General features: G+C 41.1%; 1 pseudogene; it reads right to left on the reverse strand.

Moving 5' to 3' along the window:
* The window catches only part of LOC135319835 (trafficking protein particle complex subunit 9-like), a 51303-nt pseudogene that overhangs the window by 16543 nt on the left and 16415 nt on the right, over positions 1 to 18345 (reverse strand).

An 18345-nucleotide genomic window follows, 5' to 3' on the forward strand; every position in this document is an offset into this window, starting at 1 on the left:
AAAGTCACACAGCTAATAAGTGGCAAAGTCTATAACTCTGCTCCTCCCTTCAGCGTGACGCCCCATTTGGGACGGCCACAGGGTTCTCTCGTGCCTGCCTGACCAGTCCTTTCCTGTCACTCATAACCCACCACAGGGTCTGACCCTAGCCTGTCTTTTCAGCATCTTTTCCCTCCATCTCGCAGGAACAAGGATGCTCGGGCCACTGTGTGACTTCCGGCTCCCCAAACCCTCCGTGCTCAGGGTGGTCTTGCCTGTGCATCCAGCACCATGCTCAGAGGCTCTTCCTCCCCTGCAGGAGGACGTTTCCACTCTCCACAGGGACACCCACTCAGGGAAGCCCTCTTCTCGCCCTCAGCATGGCAGGTGTCCCAGGCCACATCCCGAGCTGCCCCATTAGGACTGCGGGTGCCCAGGTCTGCTAATCAGACCAGCAGCCACAAGCCAGGGATTATGCCCGGGTCACCCTGCAAACCTACTGCCCACCTCACAGCCCCCAGCCAGCAGGTCACCTGGAAGTCGCAGCAAGTGCCCCACCCAATCCAGAAGTCTCTTCATTTGCCAGCACCGCTGATGACTGTTCTCCAACCTTTGGTCAGTTTTGCACAAAACAGCAGCTTCCACTGTGAAGCAGGGGGTTTTCTCTTCTGCTCCCCATCCTTACTGGAAACGTCAAGGGAAATGAAAAGGCCTTTTCTCAACACTTTTTGAGGACACCCTCCCACCCACAATACTCACATGATCAAGAGCTTTGGGTCCACGTGATTTTGTTTCCCTTATGCTAAGGGGCTCAAAACACTGCGGGATTCTTTCTCTTTTGAGGGTATTTGTACTCAGTTTATCGGCTTTAATCTGTTTTTGTCTCTCTCTTCAATATCCCTAGAAGTTGCCGCTTCTTATTCCCTTCAGCAGCCTCCCTCCCAACATCTAGTCTAGGAAATCAGCTGTGATGAGTGGCCCGGGGGCAGTCACAGAAGATGGAACTAAGGCACAGAGAGGTGACATAATTTGCCAGAGAAGATCAGCTTCAAGCCCCAACACTGTGTGTCACGTCCCTCTGTTTAACTCTTATGCTAAGCAAGCTAACTTTTTGTAGATTATGGTTATAAACAGATGAGGTATCAAAATACATACAAGGACACACATCAACTCTAAGATGTTCATTAACTCCACTATTTTGTTTCTATTTTTTTATTTCTATTAAAAAATAATTAAGAACCTCTGCAGTCAATATAGCAAAATGTTACTGGGCTTTAAATACAGAATATAGAGGTGTTAAGTGTGTCATTACTCATCCTTATTTGTATGTTCACAAGACAAACTGATTTGAAAGTCTCTCTCCCCTCCCCCTACTCACTACTGGCTCTCACCTGAGCTCCCAAACCACACATCTAACAGCCTTTCACTTTACCCACAGCTGAACTCATCAGTTATCCCCCAGAACTCTCTCTGCAGCTTTCCCTCCTCAGAGCACAGCAGGACCATCATTTACCTCATTAATCCACCCGGAAACCTGGGCCTTACTCCATCCTACCTTCACAGACAGCATTCATCCTTTCCTTTTTACCATCTAAATGTGCCTTCAATCTGTTCGCTTTTACCCACTGACCGTCCCACCGCTCAAGTGGAAGCCACCAACACTGCCCACCTGGACTCACAAGTCTCCCAAGTGGCCCCAAAGCCACTCTCCCCTACTTGAGACAAATGGGATTGTGTCACTCCAACGCTTTTAGGACTGTTTTCAAACCCACTGTTCTTAGAAGAACTCCAAGTTCTTCACCTGATGAAGGTCTTTGCCATCAAAATGTCAGCTCAGGGAGGGGAGGACACGCCCTCTCCCCTAGGACCTGCCCTCTGGCAGAGCATCAGCTTGGGAGGACTTGCTGAGCTACACCAGCCTGTATTCTAACCGTGGTCTTGAGTTCTTAGCAAACTGCTTCAATTATCCATACACATCCAAGGTAGATTAGAAAGATTTTAGATGTTGAGCTAGACTATTGATTTGGGGATTTTGCACTAGCAACCTGCAAGTACATGTTCTAATGATTCTGTCTTCTTAAAACCACACCCAGATTTAAGTAGTATTTGTGGAATGTCTTCGGAGTAAAAGGGACTGTACTTTTACAGACTTTATACTTTATACCATGAACAACCCGGACAGGGTCACAAATGGAACCGCCTCACAAGTGACAGAAGAAAGGTGAGAGGCATATAGCAACAGGTCACAAAGATGGTAAGAGCAAAGTTGTTTCTCCAACCCCCCAAAAAATTTTTGAAAGAACCAAAAACTCTGAATTTTGAAAGTAAAATACTATCATATAAAGAAATAAAATAATCCTCTTCATCAGGGTTTCAAGATCTGACTCCAGAATTTTTAGCAGGCCATATTGAATCCTAGCACAGAAAAATCAGATGGACTAGTGGTGAGTAAGTTCCAGGAAAACTGCAGTAATTCCTCCACTTGTAAAAGGACATAAACTCACCTATCGAAGGTGAATGTAAACCGCATTCTGGAGAAATTCGGAAGCTCCCAGGCTCCGCTTCTGGATGGCAAGGACACGGACAGCTTCGAAGCATGCTTCTAACTCAGTCACCAGCATTCTTACACTGCAGTGGGAAACGGAGGCCCTCAGTCAAGAGCAGAGGTGTTCCTGTCGTGTCTCGCAGGCCGTGCCTCGGGGACTCAGTGCCCTGCAGCAGCCCGGCCCCAGGCGAGGACCCGCAGCATGGCCCACCCAAGCAGGAGGGGCACTGTGCTTGAGAAAGCCCATCCCCGATGGGGGCAAGTGTGGCTGGTGGGTTTGAGTGAACATATAAATGCCCATAGAAATATGCCTGCATTCATTCAAGTGATACAAGCAACAGTAGCAGGGTATTTAACAAAATTTCAACTGTCAGTGGAAGTTTACCATTCCTTTCCGCTTGTCCCCTGCACTCTGAGACAGGCTTAGGCTCTCTCACACCGGCAGCTCTGAAGCAATAGTTGTGAAGTTGTTTTACTTTGCTGCAAGTGTCCTTGCTCCCCGTGTGGCTGTGACTGTCGTCTCTTAACACAGTCAGATGTCTTCCTGGATCTCTCCCTGCGTTCCTTGCTCCTGCTCCTCAGATCCTAAGATAAAGGGCAAGTGAAGACACATGACCAGAAAAGGCACCGTGGACTTGAACGAAGTCCTCAGTGATCCCCTAGGTGAGTGCTGCCCACCCCTTACCTTCGATTCTCAAGTTTCTGCCCAGGGTGACATCCAGACAGGAGAGCGTCCTGGGCCAATTAAAAGCTGTGTGACTTGGGCCCTGGGACAGGTGCAGGAGCTGGTTCCAGAGCCGTGCCCCTCACCACCTCTGCTCCCCTCTCTCCCAAGGACCCACTGCCAAGCCCCCAGATTCCCTGATATTCTGTCCTTCTCTTCTAATCTAATCCAAGCCCTTTTCCTCTTCCTTTATTCCCTAATTGTCACCAGCTGAAGTGGTTTTTCAGTCACAGTATCTGAAAAAATTTCCAGCAGCTAAAAAAGAGGTCTCCAGAGGTCAATGCCCATATGCTGGTTCCTGAAGAGAGCCCCTGGTTATGGGGTCCCTCACCAACACCCATGGGGCATCAGACATGTTGCAGAGTCGACCACCCCCAACAAGAGTTTGCTGTGACCCCAATACCCGCACAGCATCCCTGCTCTCATAAATGTATTTGGCCCACTTATCCGTTACTAAGAAGCAAAAGTAAAAAAATTGCTCATGTTTCTTACTAAAATTATTTATGAGGTGGAAAAAGAAATTGTAATAGAAAAGAATAAATTTGACTGCATGTTAGATCTGTTACTTTGGCTTTAAACCTTTGCCGTTTTCTAGGCTCAGACTTGGTAGCTCTGTACCTTTTGTAAAAGAAAGTTGCCTTTAGCCTGAAATATCCAGGAGAGCCTATTCTCCGGGCTCTGATCTTTCACGATGTTAACTCTTCTGCACTTATGTAGAGATGGCAAGTTGCAAAATAGAGAATCAACTTTGTTTTTTTTTGGAAGTTTTAGAGGGGCACCATGATTTGACCCACGTGGACACTGCAAGAACAAAGAATTCCAAGGAGAAACAATTCGTACCGCAAGAAGCTTGCAACAACCAACCACATCCCCGCCCCTTTTTAGTATAAAAGCGGACTGATTTCTGACTTGGGGGAGACGGTTCTCCAGCATGTCATTCTGCCATCTTCTGGGTCTGCCAGCTTTTCAAATAAAGTCACTATTCCTTGCTCCAACACCTCAATCTCCCGATTTATTGGCCTGTCATGCAGCAAGCAGTACGAGTTTCGACTTGGTAACAAGATGACTGCATTGGAGGTAGTATGTCTCCACTCTTTCCTCGTTTCCAATATGTAACATGCACATCATTTATGATCTAGTGCAAATAATTCATCAAAGACAACCACAAAAAGAAACTACACTCACCTAGCTATCAACACTGAAGTCACAACCTATCAATTTTATATGCTGTTTAACAACACAACTAAAAAACCTAACATAGGGAATTGATTCCACAGAAATAAAATTATTTCTACTCCTTCAAAACCTTTTTTCTTTTCTATTTTATTTTGTTTTGCATATTGAAAAGAAAATAAAAGACAAATCATTTTATTTCAAGTATTTTTTTATAGCTACATAATTTAAATACTACAAAGAGATTTAAATTGCAATAAAAATTGTTCATATATTGTACAAAGATATATACACAATCAATGTGGATAAGGAAAGGAATGGACATTTACTAAAAATCCACTGCACATCCAGTCTTTTACAAGCATATCCTGGAATATAAGCTCTATGATCCAGGGGTCCCCCACCTGCATTCTCACTGCTGAGTCCCTTAGTAATCTTCTACCAAGGCACCAGCATAGAACCACGTGATCAGTATTTTAGGTATAAATGAGGGAATTAGCTCATTCAATTCTAAAACAAAAACCCTAAAGTAAATACTGAACTTATTTACAGATAAAGAAAATTGGACACAAACAAGTACAGTTTCTTCCCCAAGTTCACAAAGCTAATAACTGGTAAAGGCAAGATTTGAACTCATCTGTCTGATTCTAAAAACTAAGGTGGAAATCCCTTTCGACTGGGGAGGGTCCAGCAGCACAGCCTATCACCCTATATTTGTTCAGATCTAGCCTTAGACAGCCTGAGATAGCACCCCATTCCTATGGAACTTGAGGGCAAATGATAACAATAAGGATTTTATATCCAGTAGTTTCTTAGGTATCATTTATATAAACTGTCAGCAGGACAGCAGAAAAACTCTGGGAAATATGAGTGGGTCCAGGGCTTTTTGCTGATTAGAAACTCAGTCTATCAGGACAGAGTGACTTTCCCATGAGAGGCCACACGGACCTAAACTAAAGGCAGCTGAGCAATGAAAACTAGCAAGACCCTGGAACTCAAGCAAGAAGGATCCCTGCCATCTCCCACCCTGTTGCCTCTTCATCCACGTGGACATGAAGACAGAAGACCTAGGTACTTGTCCAAGTTACACTATCATGAATTCTCACCCATAAAAAGTTACGAATCTATGCTGTCCTAAGTCCTTTCCAACTCAAATATGTTGACACCAATATCTCAGCAGAATGTCTATGTCTCCACATCCTCTCTTCTATAAGGAGAATAGTTCTATGGCCACAAAGCAGAAATCCAATTAAAAACACCATGCACTAAGCAAGGTGAAAGTCTGCGTAAGAGACTTTGCTCTCACGCTCAGTGAATGAAAACTCAGAAAAATTGGTCCTTCTCCCTCAGCAAGTGGGAGGTAGGCTGATTGTGTGTGTGGGTGGGTGTGCGTGTGTGTGTGTAAATCAAATACAATGACGTCTGGGATCTGTACAGATTTTTTTTAAGTTACTGTCATTTCATGAGGATGAGACACCCTTTAAAGTAATTTGAATCTAGTGTTCTGAGAGAGTCTCAGGATCTTTTGGTGGAGGAGGGGAAAGGAAAGGAGGAAAGAAGTAAATGAAGCAAAGGAGTAAGAATACTGCAAGGGAAAGGCAAGACATTAATTTTGTTCCTACTTGCATCACAAACAAATTACGGACTGGCTTTGCCCCAATGTCCTGTCGAACACTGAGTTGCAGATGAAGAGGTGACAGCCCATTTCTCACTGAGCTTGTGACTGTACGTGGCATCTTATAGAAACAAATCATTTATCCTGGTCAAACACTCTAGCAGCAGTCCGTAATTCTCCTATTTTGAGAGACAAGAAAATAGGGGTTCAAAGAGGGTAGATAACTTGACAAAAGTCAGAGGACCAGTAAAAAAGAGAGGATGAATTCAAACTCAGACCTGAATGCAGAATCTGATCTTCCCACTCCCAGGACTGGAAAATCCTTAATGCACAGACTCCCCAGCTCCCCTGCAGTGTTCCTGGCACCAAGCATTTCCCATGGCGATGGACTCCAGTTCTCACAGACACAGTGCTCTGTGCAGCCAATGACCTTGATCAGACCTTGATCATCTACCTGCCACGCCCACCAGGCTTCACCATAAAGGTAGGAAAGCTGGCTTTCAAGTGCATACAAAGCCACCCTTGGTCTAACCTGGGCTCTTCTGGGGCTTCTCCAGCCTAAAGGCAGCCATGAAAGTGCTCACAGTTTGTACATGAGCCACACTACCTCTCTCCATCTGTCTCCACTCCTATACTTCTTAGCTATGACCATTTTGATAATATTGGAAACAAATTTTTAAAAACACAAAAGAAAGGATCCTGGAACAATTACTTAATACTTACAATTTTAAATGATTTGTTACAAAGTGCGTATTTACAAACCGAATCTGCCTTCCTAGGTGTCAGTTTAAAAAGTTAAAAAATATAATAGCAAAAAATTCTCACTTACAAAATTAACAAAAACATCAACAATAATCTGGAATAAACTCAAAATTAATGCCCATGTTGTACATGGAGAAAACTACATGACTGTACTGGGGGGTAAATAAAAGGTGTGAATGTAGAGACATCAACATATTACATGGAGGAAAGCAGTTTTGTAAATATGGAAGTTCTCCTAAAAATAATTCAAAACTTAATAAAAATCCCATGAATACTCTTATCTGATTTTTTTTTAACTTGAACAAAGTATTTTAGAATTCTTCAGGAATAATAAAGTCATAATAATAGCCAAGAAAGTTTGGGATGGAAGAAAAGAACAAAAAAAAAAAATCGCACTGTCAGATAATAATTAATTTTTACAATATGTAAGATATAGCGCTGGAGTAAGGAAGTAAGATTGACAGAAATAAAGCATGAGCTCAAAAAGAGAATCTAGTGTACATAAGTATTTTGTACATGTGGGATTTCAAATCAAAGAGCAAAGTATGAATTCAGTAATTGTCCTGGGACAATCAGAGAATCACCTGGAAAGAACAAATTATATTCCTGTCATAATGACCACAAAAAAAATTACAGATAGTGATGTAAATATTAAAATACTAATAACAGCAAATACAACTCTTTGCTCACATTAATTCAACTTCCCCTCACTATAACAAGTACTATTATCATCTCCATCTTAGACATTAAATAAAACTACATGAGATTTATACCATTATAAGAAAGTATTTCTAAGAATAATACCAAAAATAAAACCCAAAAGGAAGACATTTACTATCTTAAGAATATTTTGAGCCACAACAAAAATAAACCTACTGAACAAAATGAAACGAAAGAAATGACAAGGAAAAACTCTGTGATAGATGTTGATGAAGACAAGGGATTAATGTTCATAACATACAAAGAGTTGTCACAAAGCAAAAAGAAGCTTCCTCACTTAAATTTGTGCAAAGGACAAAATGGATCATTCACTTTTCAAAAGTCAGATGGCTAATCAGTGAAAAATGCTCAATACCTCACTGGTCATCAAATGCAAACTAAAACAATGAAAAAGCACTTTTGCTCATCTTATTGGTAAATATTTTTAAAAGATATAGTAGCTAGTGTCCATCTGTGGGAGAAAAAACTGTGAGCGAACTTTTTGGAGGATGACATGTCAATGGATATGTAAACTCTGAAAAACGTGTGTACACACTGATTCAACCCCACTTCTAGGAATCGTTTCGTTTAGAAAAAAAATCAGTTCAAATAGATGTACTGTTTACACTGGTGGGAAGAAAAGCTGAAGTGAAATCATATCCAGCGATAGAGAATTGGTTACATAAGTAATCCTACATTTTTCATTCCACACTGGAGAAGGAATTTCTAGTCACTTGAAAGTAGCCTGTGATGAACATAAATGTCACATCCAGGGACTAAATTTCCAGAAGACTTAACTAAAGGCATGCTCATACAAGATCACAGGAATGTCTGTTAAAGAAAGATGCCAGTCAACCATCCTTTCTGACAGTGGAAAATGGAGAAAACTTAAGTGTCCACCATCAAGACAATGATGCGGTAAATCACAGTGAGCTGTGGGCACTGAGGGGGCCGGCGTTTCCCCGTGGCCCAGGGCCTTGTCCACAGCACTCTCCCACCAAAGGTGTCCTTGCACAAGAGACCACACCTGCACATCAGGAGACCCCTCCACTCTATCTGAAAGGACCGGGTGAGTCTGGAGTGGGAGGACGTCTATGATATACCCCTGAGTGAATAAAGCGAGCTGCAGAAAACATATAGTATGGCCTTATTTTTCAAAAAAGCATATATACACACATATACATAGATTTCTCATATGTATGTATGTATGTATGTATGTATGTATGGGTATATATATATGTCATAGGCATAAAGGTCATGAAATATATACACCACATTGGCAACAGCTTTTACACTCAGGAAATAAGGGGAAGGGAGGTAGGGTTCTTTCGGTACAACCACAGGTCTCTTTTCAGTATTTCAGTTAAGTACACTTGGAATTTAAAAGTTTATTTAAGTCCGAAGTAAAATGGACGATGCCTCCACAAGACATAATGCTATACTGGTCATTAAAAATCATGCCAGGGGAGATAGAATATTGTAGAAAAACATGTAATAAGCCGAATGGAAAATGGAGGTCTCCACACAGTAAACAGGCACAGAGTGCTCACTGGTTTTTATGACAGAGCTGATACACACTGGTGAAAAGAACAGAAAGTAGATGTTAAAATGTTAATTATTATTTCTGAGTAGTGGGACGTGGATAGCCTTTTTTGTCCCTTTTTTCAGACTTATTATATTAAATACACATTATTTTTCATCTGAAAAAAGCATTTTTAGATGTGTAGTACCACACATTGGAGAATAATACACAAGTACTTACAGAAACAAATAACTAGGAGACACCGCAGCAGCGCCACACAATGTAGAACGGGCGATCCTGATTAACACCGCGCAGTTACATAAGGACCCACAAAGTAAGAGCACCTGCTGTAACAGGGCGCGGCCACCTTCTATTTGTCACTTGTGTCTTCAGGGCTGAGGCAGTTCTGAGCATGGCCAGTGTCAGTGTTGGTGTCTGGATGGATGCCACTGGATGTGAGGGCACCTGCAAGCCGAGAGGAATAACAGAAATCATCCTCTGCCTTTTCTGTCTTTTTTCTTTGTTACTTTAAAAGAGAGGCATAAATAAGATAAACTGTGTATCTTCCCTACTGAAATTTCAGTAATGAAACCGTTTTCAAAGTGTTCACAACTTATATTCTGCCTATAACCGTCTTTTCATCAAAGCTTCATATTTATTAAATGTTAATTAACTCAGTTAATTAACTCCCTGTTGAAACCTTCTACTAAAGAACATGAAATGCACTACGTGAAAGGACCACGCCTGCAGTGACTAGCTTGGCTGTCTTGACGGCAGTGCAGTCAGCCCCCAACATCCCGTGGCTCTGAGCTGCTGATGCTGCTAAGAGAGCACGCTGCCGCCTCAGATGGAGAGAAAGTGTGAAAGTATTTCCTGAAATCTACAGCACTGACAAAACATAACTGACAAATCCCAGGCTCCTTTGAAGCTGTCATTTCCGGTTTCTGGCCAACCCCCGTCAATGAGCAGAACCACCCCATTCCCGAGCAATGGCACTCACTTGGTAAGGAGTTTTGGAGAAATTTCCAGGTATAGAATGTAACCAACTATACATAGAACTCTGACAAAAGAAACAATGCATTACCCTGATTTTGGAAGACACTCAAAATATTCTCCTAAGCCTTTGTAGCTGGAAAGATTGGGCTTCTCCTGAGCCACTTATTTATTTCACAGCCAGTGAGCATATCCCACAAACCCTGTTACCCTGTGTCTGCTGGAAGCATCAGGTACACTCTTGCTGACGATCTTATAAGTCACAGGGCAGAAGCGTGTGTCTCACGCCTGCAACCCTCACACAGGCTCGCCTCCTAGCCTCACAGTTTGAACTTGGCCCCATTTTCTAACCTGTTTATTTGGTATCTGTTCTTCTGTAAGCTGCCTGAAATGCTTTTTGGAACAAGTCAGAAGAATGAGTGGGTAGATAAATGGACAGATGGACAGGTGAGAGATGGGCAGACCGAAAGAGGGACTCCAAGAAAAGGGGAACAAATAAAATTTCCTGTGCAAAACCCTCTTCTAGTCAGGGAAGAAAACCACCACGGAGAAGAGTGAAGAGGCATGTAGCTTAGGACTGTTTCCTGGATTCCATGAAAAGTCACACCAAGAGATGAGAGGGTAGAACTATAAATAATAAAAGAAAAAAAGCACACATGCTTGAAAAATATATCTACAATATGTACTTTCTAAAGAATAGATTCAAATCAGCAGGGCCCAATACCACAATCCTTGGGTATTTACAGAAATGAGAATCCCATCTCCAAACCACAAGGCATCCCTTTGGAGCACTGAGAGTCTACACGGGGCGGTCATAAAGCCGTCACCGCAAAATCTATGCTATCCTGCACTTACGAGGAACGAGCAGTTGTGCACGCGTGACAGTTACACCCCACAGCACCTCTACGGGGGAGGGAAGCCTAGCGAGCCCCATCTCTGCAGGACAGAAAACCAGTCCTGGAGAGCCTAAGCCGACCTACCAGTTCTCCATCTCACAGGACTGGTCACTCCTGAGCAGGACTCGAACTCGGACCCACATCTGTAAGCACGATATTATCATGCTTTGTGTGATTTTTGTGTGTATAATACATTTGTTTCTGGCATGAAGTTATATTTAATAAACGATCGATTGTCTTGTCTATCTCATTAGCTCACAATCAATCTTTATACTGTTGAATTGTACTATTTTCCTCTGGAGAATGGAACGGAAAGAGCGGGGGTCAGAATGAGGTGGAGCTCCATTCTTTATCTGGTATCTCATCTCATCCAAGTCCCCAACCAGGGAGAAGGAGCCAATGTTCTCTTCATCTTTTAAAGAGAGGGCTCCACTGATGATGACTTACTCAACCCAAAAACCAAGGCTGGGGGAAGGGCACATGTAGCAACCAGAGCAGTATCAGATGTAGGAAAGTGAAAAGAGCTCACTGGAGGGCTCAGGGGGTCAGTCTGATTTAATTTCAATTGATAAAAAATACCACACTGTAAAAATACTAGCATGCAATGGATTTGCTCTTTCTTGACATCTAGCAAGTTTCCACAGCCCACATGTAACATTATCGTGAACCAGTGAAAGGAAGAGTCTACAGACAGGGAAAATCAATGCCACAGGCAGGCTGAAACCCAGGCTGGAGGAAAGGAAGAGAAAGGGCATAGTTAAGAATTGGGGAAAGGCTGGAGGAAAAAATCATCAGAAGGACTCTCAAGCATCATCCTACAATCATATAATCATTCATTGAAGAGAGAGTTACTGAGGTCCTATTTTGTGCAAGATTGTACACAAGGCAAAGCAAGAGCGCAGCGACCATGTTGGCAGCAAGGGGCGGGGCTAAAATACACTTCTGATCCCGGTACCTTGCACACTTCTCCTCAGTATAAAGGCAAAGAAAAAAAGTAAAATAGTATTCTGTAAACTCAAAGCATTGCTGAAAAAAAATTAAAGAAGACCTAAATACCTGGACAGACACGCCACGTAAATTCCTGGATCAGAAGACAGTGATCTTGGAATGGCAGTGCTCCCCAGAGTGATCGTATATTCAACGTGGTCTCGGTCACAATCCCAGCGGGCTCCTCTGCAAAAACTGATTAGCTGCTGTTATAATTCATATGGGAATTCGAGGGTCTCAGTGACCAAAACGATCTTCAAAAAGAAGAACAACATGAGAAGACTTGTAATTCTCAATTTGAAACTTTACAACTGTATCTCTAGGTGAGATTAGAGGCCATTTTTAAGTTATTACTGTGTTTATCCTTATTTTCTAAATTCTCTAGAATGAATATAATTGTTATAATAAGGAAAATAAAAAGTATGGTATCTTTTAAAACATGCACACAAATTCATTCATTGGAAAAAAAGTATTTTAACTATAAAGAGGTAAACAAATATCTAGTGAAAAAGGACTACTTAAAAACAAGAGTGCATTTACATTTTTAAGAAATTGAAAACTGAAAAGCACAAACACATCAAGTTTCTAGGGAGACAAATACAACATATTAACACTTATTTTCAAAAATTCTAATTGAACAATGAAAATTCAAGAAAGGGAAAATCGCGATTGATAGCCAAATGCAAACACATGGAGAGCAAAGGCCTAGAAGTCACAGGTCCTTTAACTCTGCTACTACCTCAGTAGGGGAGGAAATTCCTCACTGAGGAGACAGTGGAATCCCATGCATAAGACAGGATACACAGTACAAACTGCGCTAGAATCGGGCTGATTTTCTTAGAAGAATTCTAAAGTTAGAACATTGCTGAAAAACTATAAATACACTGACAGACAGATTAAAACACACAGTCATATATATTATATAGAAACATATGAAGTCTGCTCCCATGTTACATAGAAATACAAACATATTTGTTCATTTATGGGCACTGATTACTTTTTCCCAGGTAGAATATTTCAACTAAAACAAATAATCAATAAAACACCCCTCTTGTCAAATCTAGTTGATAAGTTACTCTGCTATGTAATCATAATGTGCCTAAGATAGATCTAAAATAAGTGAAAAAGATCTTTGTATGGTTTCTTGAACTCTTCTCAACATTCCAAACTTAATTTTAAAATAGATCTGAGCAGTATTTTTATATTATCTTTTCCCTCGTGAAATGACCAATACAGTCTGTTGTCAAAATTCTGTCCTTACAATGATTCACGAGCACCGTATCCTCACAAAACTGCTGGACAGCAAGTCACTATCCAGACACTGTGACCAAACAAATGAAACACAAGGAAGACAGTGACCCTATTCTGGAGGGCTTACCATCTGTGTCAACACCGGGGTTTTTATTTGATTGGTTTGATTGGGTAGCAAAATAAAATCAATCAATTATTTTCTTCTTTGAGCATTCTGTAAGTCATGACTCTGCTGCTAGTGTCATGAGCAGGAAAGACTTAAGCATGACTTGATTAGGTCAAATAGCAACAATCATCACCGGAGAGTGAGTAATAAAGAAGTTAACTGATAGAAATGCTTCTGCCTACATGAGACCTAAAATAAACCTACACTGATCTCTGCAAGGAAAATGAGGAGATGAGGTTCCCAATGAGAAAACAAACAAACAAGAAACCAAAAAAGGAAAGACTTTTCATTAACGATTCCAGGCATTAGTGGAGCATGGTGGTGAAGAGCACAGATGCTGGGGACAATCATGAGGCTCTGAACTCCCACAGCACTGGGTAGCTTTGACACTGATAAGTCAGTGAAACTTTCTGCATCTCAGCCTCCTATCCATAGACTGGGGACAACAACAGCACCCGTCTCCTAGGACGGTCCTAAGAATTAAGTTATTTTATATGTAAATTTTAAATAAAATACCTCAGATTTTAAATATTGCCCCAAAAGCACAAGGAAAAAAGAAAACAGAGATAAATTTGTGTTCATCAAATTTAAAACTTTGCTTCAAAGGACACCATCCAGAAAGTGAAAAAACAACACTCAGGAGAAAATATTTTCAAATAATTTATCTGATTAGGAATTTGTATCTCCAAATAAAAAAGAGCTCCTACAATTCAACAAAAAAGACAACTAAATTAAAAAATGAATAAAGGATCCGAAACGGTATTTTTCAAGGAAAATATACAAATGGCCAATAAGCACAACGAAACGATGTTCAATATCATTAGCTGTAAGGGAAATCATGTCAAAACCACTAGGAGAAACTGCTTCACACTCACTACATTAGGTTATATTTAAAAAAAGAATAACAAGAACTAATGAGGACACACAGGAATCAGAGATAGCAGCCCTTGCTGGTGAGATGTAACGCTGCATGGCCACTTTGGAAAACAGCCTGGCAGGACCTCAGAGAGTTGAACAGTTGGTTTCTGAATGACCCAGCAATTCTGCTCTGTGGGCACACAAATAAGAGAACTGAAAACAAATGTCCACATAAAAACTCCTACAGGAATGTTCACGGTGCCATTATTCATCACAGCCAAAAAGAAGAAACAACCAAAATGCCTATCACCTGATGAATGGGTAAACAGAGGGGCCCAGCCATACAGTGGAATATTATTCAGCAATAGCAAAGCATGGAGTACTGACCCAGGCAACAACGTGGACAAACATTGAAAACGTTACTCAGTGTGAAAGAAGTCAGTCACAATAGACGGTTCCATTTACATGAATTGACTCGATTTACATGAAATGTCCAGCACAGGTAAATCCACAGAGAGAGAAGAGTGGCTCCCTGGGGCTGGGGGAGGATGGGGAAGATGGGAATGAATGCTTATGCATACGGGGTTTCCTGTTAGGAGGATGAAAATATTCTATGATTGACTGGGATGCACAATTCTTGGCATAGAGTTAAAACCGGTGTAAATTTTAATGGGTGAATTGTATTAAAACTATTAAGAACAAAAGCACCTCGGGCCAGTACCTTCCCATAGTAGATGCAAATTGCTAACTTTTATTACAGGAAGAAGAAACTGCCCTCAGCATGAAAGCAGGAGATCAGCAAATGTGAGTTAACCGAAATTGGACAAGAGCAGTTCATTTGAAACAGTTGATGCTTGTATACGAAATATTCAGAATGAAGAAAATCAGTTTGACATCAAGATGAAGCATTCTGCTTCAAATGCAGATCAAGGATTCGGCAAGCCCACCTGCTAGAAATAACCAGAGAAGAAACCTGGTTCTTAAAACAAGCACCACATCCAACAAGGAAATGGTGGTGAGGAAAGCAGTCAACCAAAAAACTGGAACAGTTTGCTACAAATAATTACTCCATTGAAATTTCAAAAATAAAATGAAAGTGATGCAATGCTGTATTGTCCTCACGTGAATGGGCTTCCTCTGGTGCTCGACAGTTCTGTAACCCCGAATGAGAGACTCAGGAGAATCAGCATGGCTTCTGGGATTCCCCAGGTGACTGCCCACCAGCACGCTGCCCACCATCACATCTGCCAGGGTTGAATTGCAGAGAAGAGACCAACTTCTGAAAGGCACAGGAAATGTTGGCAAGGGAAAAAATGGCTGCAGTCAGTCCTGGGACAGAGGCCCTGATAGAAGAGGCCAGAAGGCTGCAGGTGAACTGGAGTGGCCCTGGGGAAGGAAGAGACCACAAGGGAGCAGATCTCAATTCTCTTCTCTCTCTCTCTCTCTCTCTCTCTCTCTCTCGGGTAGGAGAGATAAAGCCTGCATCATTCTCACCTGGAACGGAGGGTTATGGCTGGCAGAAGTCGTACCAACACAGAATGATTATTCAAGACTCTGTGGGAAAAGTCCAGAAAAAGAGAAGGAGTAGGGAGCCAACTCCACAAGCCTCTCAAATGCTCCTATATTTACTGTGTATAATGAAAGGAAAAAGTCATTAACAGTTGTGTGATAGTAAGTAGGAACTTGAGGAAAGACGGGAGGAGACAGAGATTGTAGAATCCACAGTGAGTACAAAGGCTTAGTGTATCTTTAGGGAAGTCATGGGGTGAGGGGAATAAGATACATTCTTTAGATATGTGAATTACAAAGCAGACCACGAGACCAGCCAGGTCCTTGTTTTGGGGATAATAGACTATCTAAAAGCACACAAGCCCAGCTTTTATAGCTGAGGGCCTGGGTCCTTGCTTTGAAATGAGCAGAGTGCTATCTAAAGCATCAACTATGCAAGCAAAGCATTGTCTCTGCTTTTTAAGGCAAGGAGACAGGAGTGAGGATGCACAGGCTCCTGCTTGCAAAGCAGTTACTAAGCACACATTTTTCTTCTTAACATTGACAGGCCGCTGGGGTCTGTTACAATTTGTTAACCTAATCTTGGGCTCCCACATGTAACCATTATGGAACCATTATGGAGGACACCCTAGGATGACAAATCCTAGCTCTGTGTCTTTTCCTGCCAGCTTCAGACACTCTAGCAGGATCTAGACACATCCCTGAATAAGGATCCCACAGAACCACCCAGACTCTTAACTCCTGGTGCTTGAAACTTAATTTTAGCTCTACACAACTTAACAAAGAAAAGTTTTAGAAATAGAAGATATTACATTCTTTTATATCTCATCATATGAACTAATTTTTCTGATTGCTCTAAGCTGCTTCTAATTGGCAAAGCACCTAATTCTGCAGGTGAATTCAGTACTTTCCATTGGGCATAACTTGCCAGTTTGGGCTCGCTGAATTCTATTGGTCAAATACTGATACACTTAATTGATTTCATTGTTCATCAGTTTCAGCCGGGAAGAGAGGGAGTGTCACTCTATTCCTCAGCCCACCCTCAACTCTTTTCTCATCAGCAACTCAGGCCTCCTGAAAATAAAACAAAGAATTTGTTTCCCTTCTATGCTTTCCACAAACCCAACAGGAAACATCAGCCTGGAGAAAGAATTCAACAAAAATTTTAAAACAAAAATCTATAAAACCTGAAGCAACTCCATCTCCGAATCATGATACACAATGACATGAAAGTAAGTGTGTCAAGCACAAAACATGCGTGAGCCTGACCACCTGATTTGTATTCTTCAAAGGAAGGAAGGTTTTCATATTTTTTATTATCACTCTTTCTCATTGCTTCTGATTAAGCCAAAAATTAGTTTATGAAATAATTAAGCACTGCAATAACAGATTATTGTTGTATCAATTATAGAAGGCATTCAGAGGGGATAGGAAAACCCACCTTTGTAAAAAATGTAAAATTTCTTCCCCTGTTAAGAACATGTATACAAAATGCAACAGAGAATTCAAATTCTTGCAGAGAGGAGCAAAAGCCACAGAATCAAAGCAAAGTCATTACTATGAGTCAATTCAAAATTCACTAGACAAGCATGCTCAAAGCATTCAAAGAATTTTAAAGGCACATTGCAAACCATTCACTTAATGATCTGCAGGCTAGAGGAAGAATTTCCCTCTTTAACAGACAACAGAAATCAAAAGGGTGCCCCTCCAAACAAAGACGAAAGATCAATCAGGTTTTTAACAGTTCTGATAAATCAGCATGTTCTAAAGAACAAAATTCAGAAATTTTAAACATTCATTCAAACCACAATGAAACAAGCACTTAAAAAAAAAGAAAAAAAACCCAAAGAAACTAAGCACATTGATCATGCGCTTGGATCAATGAGAACGTCTTTTACCCTTCGAAGAAAGAACAGGCTATAGCCTTTTACTTGAAAATTAACCCTATTTTAAAGATAACTCCTAAAAATGATTTCATCATTCATGTTGCCTTGAAAAATCTGAGGCACTTGTATCTGATCAGAAAAGCAATTCTGAGTAATAGTATGTTACAATTCAGTGCCAGTTTGCTTTAGAAGAAAAAAGAAAAGCTACTGTTCCTCAAATCCTGCACAGAGTGTGAAGTGCCTCCCTGCCTCTTTCCCCTCCTGTTTTCAAACCTGATGCTCCCCAACCCTTCTGAAACAAGTGTGAGAACCTCGTATTCCCACCAATATGTCAAATGACTAAAGAATATCAATTTACTTGTGTAAATATATGCCTACATCTTGAACTGCAGGAGGAAGGTATCAGAGGGCTACATGGAACTTATTTCTACCTTCCTGAAATCACACACAAACACGTTCACACAGACACAAACACATACACACTGAATTACTGAGCACTTCACAAGCTTAGGAATTCCAACTTCTAGAAGATAACTTTGCAGTTAGTTTAAAATACAAAACTGTCAAGTTTTGAAAGACTTGATCATCTGCTAAATCATCCAAATATCAACGAGACCCAATTTGCCTTTTCTGTAGAATGTAATTTCCCATGATGTCAAAGCAGACCCTAAGAAGTACTGAATCCAAGACTCGTGTTTATCACTAGCTATGATCGTTTTTAAACAAGTAAACAGATTCAGAAAGGTATGTCCCAACATTTATTCTTATTGAAATAGCATA

This window comes from Camelus dromedarius, chromosome 33 (assembly GCF_036321535.1).
Source record: "Camelus dromedarius isolate mCamDro1 chromosome 33, mCamDro1.pat, whole genome shotgun sequence".
NCBI classification, from domain to species: Eukaryota; Metazoa; Chordata; class Mammalia; order Artiodactyla; family Camelidae; genus Camelus; species Camelus dromedarius.